The 6,000-nt window shown below is 47.8% G+C and overlaps 1 protein-coding gene across 4 annotated transcripts in view; it reads left to right on the top strand.

Annotated features, from left to right (window-relative positions):
• The first annotated feature begins 675 nt into the window (after nucleotides 1–675).
• The window catches only part of CDIP1 (cell death inducing p53 target 1), a 32,606-nt gene continuing 27,281 nt past the window's right edge, over nucleotides 676–6,000 (top strand). For 3 of the 4 annotated variants that reach the window (XM_054589529.1, XM_054589532.1, XM_054589530.1), the window contains exon 1: nucleotides 676–785. The gene's annotated coding sequence lies outside the window, so the exon portion shown is untranslated. Of the gene's footprint in view, nucleotides 786–1,001; nucleotides 1,122–6,000 lie in introns of those variants that run through there. The other variant, XM_054589531.1, reaches the window with a different exon arrangement.

Below are 6,000 nucleotides of genomic sequence, written 5' to 3'. Positions count from 1 at the left end.
ACCCATTCTCTAACATCACAGCCTTCTTGCACTTAGAACACTAGGCAGCACTTCAGCAATATGCTTGGGAGCTATTTTAAACAGCAAAATAGTGACTGACTCAGAGAGAGCAGGCTGGCAGCTCCGATAAGGGGTAGTGGTGGGGGTCGGTGGAGGTTGAAGAAGTATAAGGGAGATAAATGGTAATGGGAAAAAAAAATACAATAAAAAAGAAATTATTTAAAAAGATCATCGACCAAGAAGCATTAGAATGAGAAAAACATGTGGCACTAAACATACACAGAAAGCCTCTCGTTTCCAATATTAGGGCTGAAACAATAAGAGTGTTGCCTTATTAATCTCAGCTGGGAAAGTGCACATCAGGCAACAAAAATCTTTTCCATTCTACGCATGTCTACAGAACATATAGCGCCTAAAGTCAAACACAGCCCGGAGAAAGGAAGGTACGCTTCCTTTGATGAACGCCCTCGTGCTCGCATGGTTAACAGGGCGAGCTAATATGTTCTTTCCCCTATATTCCAGTCATTCTCTCACTAGAGTAAGAGGCCCATTAGTCTCTCCTACTTGTTTATTGCGGGAGAAGCGCTCCTGACGCCGTCAGGGCTTGGCACTCGTCGCCCCAGCCCCGCCCACTCGTTGACTTCATGGCCCCGCCCCTCTCCGTGACGCCACAAGCCTCGGCCTTCATCCAAAGCCTGCCTGCCTGCCCGAGGACACACGCGCGGCGACGACCTGCGGAGGTCGCCGTTCCTGCTCCTGCGGCCGCCGCACGAGCCAGGGAAACGGTGAGTCATCTGGGCCCTCCGAGTCGGCTTCTGCTGGGGCTCCCCGCGAGCAGGACTGAGCGCTCGTGCCCCTCTTGGGGAGGGGATGACCTAGGACCGCGGACCCCCTTGATCGCCCCCGCCCGCAGCCCTCGCCCGGTGCATAGTGGACGCTGTAGTCCCCTTGGTGCGCAGATTGCGCCTGGGGCGCACGGTTGGACTATATCTCCCAGAGGCCTTTGGGCGGGCGGTGGGCGGTGTGCGCGTAAGCCCCACGGAGCTAAGGGTCTAGTCCCCTGAGCGGTTGGACCTGGCCACTGTCGGCTTTGCTCGGACTCGGATGCCCGTTCTCTCGAGGTAAAGGGACCCTGGGGTCGGCGCAGCGGGTCTGTCGCTAGCTCCCAGGACGCTCATGCGATCCAGAGAGGTCCTCGGGGTTTTGACGTGCTGTTGCTGGGTCGGCTGGCCACCCGCGGGGCTGCAGTGACAGCCAGGCCGGGACGGACTGAGAGACTCGGTGCCACGGGGGACTGCCGGCCCCGGCTCCCCGCTTGTCACAGCACCTACATCCTGTTGTAAGGAAGGCTGGGGAAACACCATGTCCGGTTTTCCGCGGTAGCCGTTTTCCGTTTTCTAAAGGAAAGGAGATTGTGAGGAGGGTCCCTGTGATGAAAAAGTTCTTGCTGGGCTCCTTGGTGACCCCACTGTCGGCCGCGAGTGCCAGGACCAGGTTAGGAGGCAGTGACTTGGCCTGGCTTTAGGCCCAGCTTCATTGCCATCTACGGTCTTGGTACAGCTACCTCAAGCGTCATGAGAACCTGGGTTTGGGCACTTGACTCTTACGGATGTGTGTGTATTTGTCTTTTTCTCTAAATGTTCCCAGGAGGCCCTTCAACAGGTGTCAGGTAAGGAGCAAGCAGCCCTAAGTTTCTCCAAGAGTGGGCCGAAGATCTTCTACATGAGAATGACGGAGTCCCTTGTTAAAAGGGCCAATTCCTGGGGCCTCCTCCTAGAGGTTATGGCTTGTGGTCCAGGACTCACTATTTAATAAGCTTCCCAGATAATGCTCAGGCGTACCTGAGGCTGAGAACCTCTATCCTGGAGTGAGGAGGATGGAGGACGTGGGGTATAGCATTTATACCAGTTTTGTTTGTATTCTGGGGCACGCGGCTGGGTAGGGCAGTGCCTAGGCAAGTGTGTATTGGTATTTTGTTTCTTCCCTCAGGGCTGACCTAAGAGTTGGGTGGGAGAGATATGCCAGCTCTGCCTTGCTCTCTGCTCATGAAAAATTTCGAACATATAGAAAAGTTAAAGAAATTTTACAGTGAACACCTATAGAACACCATCTAGAATGTATAACATTTTACCGGATTTTATCATAAGTCTAACCATCCAACAGCTCATCTTATTTTTTTTATGTGTGTCAAAGTTGCAAGCATCAGTCTAGAGTTCCCTCCCAAATAGTTAATCATGCTTATAATTAAGTAGAGTCTTAGAATTCTTTTTATTATTATTATTTTTTAACTAACAGAAGCTCTGGGTATTTGAAAATCTGTTTCCCATCCCTGAGGAACTAGAGGTTTTTCCATGGAATAGGCCTCTGGAACCAGAAAAGAGCTTTACGTTGGCTCCTACAAAGATCTTAAAACAGTGATTTTAAGTCACACGAAGAGCAGGAACATGGATTGTGTGACATAGAATAATACTGCAGGGACCAAGGTTGTTTTGAGGGGGAGCTAAGGGAATGTGCCCTGACGGCCAGGTTGCCCAGCAGATCAGTGGGCAATAATTGATTTCTGTCATCAGCACGCGTGCTGTGTTTCTGCTCTTTACACTGGAAGCTTGCCTGATTTGAACCTGCTGGTTTGGTATATATTTTAAAGCTCTAGGGGAACAGGGCTGCGGAGCCTAGTTGATGAACTTTGAGTCCCTTGGGTCCAAGTACTTTGTTCTCTAGCCACAGACACTGTCCCCTAACCAGGGGTGTCCAACCTTCTGGCGTCGCCGGGCCACACTGGAAGAAGAGTTGTCTTGGGCCACACATTAAATACATTATGATACATAATCACAGAAATATCTTACAACATTTAAAGTAAACTGATGATTTTGTGTTGGTCTGTATTCATAGCCACCCTGGGCTTCATCTGGCCTGCGGGCCATGAGTTAGACACCCCTACACCCTTTTCAGTTGAGAGGAACAGAAGGGACAGGTCCTGTGAAAAATACACCTCCATTTTCAGAAATACATATTTTTACACGTAGAAGAAACAGAAAAGTATGGCAGTTAAAGTTATGGCATCTTATAGTGATGTTTCTGTGCTTACGTGGAGGAAGGAAGTCTTGCTGGTAGGAAGGCAGCAAGCAGTGGGAATTCCTGCAGAAAATGCTGGTCTTTAGTGGGAGGAGATGGGAGAGCCAGGTCAGCAGTGGTGGCATGGGGTTTACTGTGCCCCCATGAGGGAATGCACAGAATGGAAATAGGCTTATTTCTAGGACCCCACAAAAGGCTGCTGTATCCTCTCTATACAATCAGGATTCTTCCAGAGAATCTCTGGGAAGACAGCTCCCTGCATTGCAGTTTAATGCAGTTCTGGGAAGACAGGGGTTACTGGGCTGGGGCCTGGGGCAGAACCTCTCGCTGAGAGGGCCAACCATCTAGAGATGTGCAGGTCTGGTCACTCCTGATCCTGCAGACCTCCCCCCACTTACTGCTACTCTGTGAGTCAGCAGGCCCTGACATGGTGGGATCCTGGGACCAGAAATGCCCAGATTTGGCAGGCCACACAGGAGGCCCGAGTGACTCCAAGCTGTGTGACAGGCATTTGGCTTCTCAGAGCCTCACTTGCTACCCCTGTGATAGGTGAAAAACAACACCCAGGCCAGATGAAGACCTGGACCCCCTATATATGCTGCCAAGACTAGGATTCCCTAATGTTAGGCAAAGTACGAAACCATGTAATGCAAGCTAAGGAAGTCCCGTGACATTCTGATTCTTTCCATGAAAGCAGTTATGATGTGTTTCCAGAAGACATTTCTCATCACCTTTTTGGTGCACCTGGTCTATTGGTGCCATGAGCCCTTGTGTGGTCTGTCTACTGGGTGATCCAGTACCATCTATTTTTACCACAACGGGATGTTATGAGGGTCCAGTAAAAACTGTGAACGTGCTAGATACATATTATGCTCAATAAGTGTTGATTCAGTCTGAGTTCAGATCTATTCCAGTGTCTGCATTTTTCTTTCAAGGAGAAATAGAGGCCAGGGAAGGTGGAAGGCAGTAGAAAAGCATGGATGGGTTTCCCTGGGTGGGGTCTGAGGAGAATCCTAACCCCTGATTAATTCACGAAGAAGCAGTAGCCTTACAATTCACAAGTTGGGGATACAGCAGGGTATGAGATTTCATTTGCAGTGTGTGCCCTTTGTATGTGCTGTGTACCCACCTGGCAGTGCTCTCCCCTGGGCTGTCATCCCAGCAGCCCCAGGAAGTAGCACAGGTATGAAGCAGCCAGAGCTACTAAGTGACTTGCCCACGGCTGCTCAATAATGGGGAACAGGGCTCCAGATCCAGCTCTCCTGAAACAACAGGGGCTGAGGGAAATGTGGGCTCTCCTGGCCCCATGATGAAAACTCCTTGGAGTTGACTGTGACTCAAGAGGGTATTTGTTGTCCACCCCCCCGTCTGGATTTTTGGCTATAAACAAAAGCACTTTATATATATTTTATTGATTATGCTATTACAGTTGTCCAGTTTTTTTCTCCCCTTTGTTCCCCTCCACCCTGCACCGTCCCTCATCCCACTGTTCCCCCCCACCTTATTTCATGTCCATGGGTTCTACATATAAGTGCTTTGGCTTCTCCATTTCCTAGGACTTCTTTGGGGAAGTGTTGAAAGGGTAGGGAAATGTGGGCTCTCTGCCCCTGATGAAGGGTATTCTATTCTTAACCTCCCCCTGCCTATTTTGTACCTACTATTTATGCTGCTTATTCCCTGTACCTTTCCCCCCAATACTCCCCTTCCCTCTCTCCTCTGTTTTACCCTTCATAGTTTTTGATCTGCTTTCTCTTAAATAAGTCCCTTTAACATTCCATATAATAAGGGCTTGGTGATGATGAACTCCTTTAACTTGACCTCATCTGGGAAGCACTTTATCTGCCCTTCCATTCTAAATGAGAGCTTTGCTGGATAGAGTGATCTTGGATGTAGGTCCTTGCTTTTCATGACTTTGAATACTTCTTGCCAGCCCCTTCTTGCCTGCAAGGTTTCTTTTGAGAAATCAGCTGATAGTCTTATGGGAACTCCTTTGTAGGTAACTGTCTCCGTTTCTCTTGCTGCTTTTAAGATTCTCTCCTTCTCTTTAATCTTGGGTAATGTAATTATGATGTGCCTTGGTGTGTGCTTCCTTGGGTCCAACTTCTTTGGGACTCTCTGAGCTCCCTGGATCTCCTGGGAGTCTATTTCCTTGGCCAGATTCTCCTTCCTTATTTTTTCAAAGAAGTTTTCAATTTCTTGCTATTCCTCTTCTCCTTCTGGAACCCCTATGATTCAGATGTTGGAATGTTTCAAGTTGTCCCAGAGGTTCCTAAACCTCTCCTCATTTTTTCGAATTCTTGTTTCTTCATTCTGTTCTAGATGAATGTTATCTTTCCTTCTGCTCCCAATCATTGATTTGAATCCCGGTTTCCTTCCCTTTACTGTTGGTTCCCTGTATATTATTATTTTTATTTTTTATTTTTTTTAATTTTAATCATGTTTATTCTGTTACAGTTGTCTCAGTTTTTCCCCCTTTGCTCTCCTCCACCCATCCCACCCCGCCCCCCTCTCCCACAGTCAGTTCCCACTCTGTTGTCCATGTCCATGGGTCATTCATACATTTTCTTTCTTTAGTCCCTTCCCCTTCTTTCCACCATTGTCCTCCTTCCCCATCCCCTCTGTTCACTTTCAGTCTGCTCCATGTTTCCGTGCCTGTGGTTTATTTTGTTCGTTAGTTTATTTTGTTGAGTAGATTCCACTTAGTGGTGAGATCATATGGTATTTGTCTTTCACCTACTGGCCTATTTCACTTAGCATAATATTCTCCAGTTCCATCCATGTTGTTGCAAAAGGTAGGAGTTCCTTCCTTATTTTTTTATGCAGATTTTATTTATTTAAATGTCAAAATCCATTATAAAATATTAAAAAATTTAAATCCATTATACAGTCTCATCAATTAAACCAACATGACACCAGCACAGAAAT

The sequence above is a fragment of the Pteronotus mesoamericanus genome, unplaced genomic scaffold, assembly GCF_021234165.1.
Source record: "Pteronotus mesoamericanus isolate MK-2021 breed Mesoamerican mustached bat unplaced genomic scaffold, CSHL_Meso_final scaffold_167, whole genome shotgun sequence".
Classification (NCBI taxonomy): domain Eukaryota; kingdom Metazoa; phylum Chordata; class Mammalia; order Chiroptera; family Mormoopidae; genus Pteronotus; species Pteronotus mesoamericanus.
This window is presented reverse-complemented; position numbering and strand designations above follow the sequence as displayed.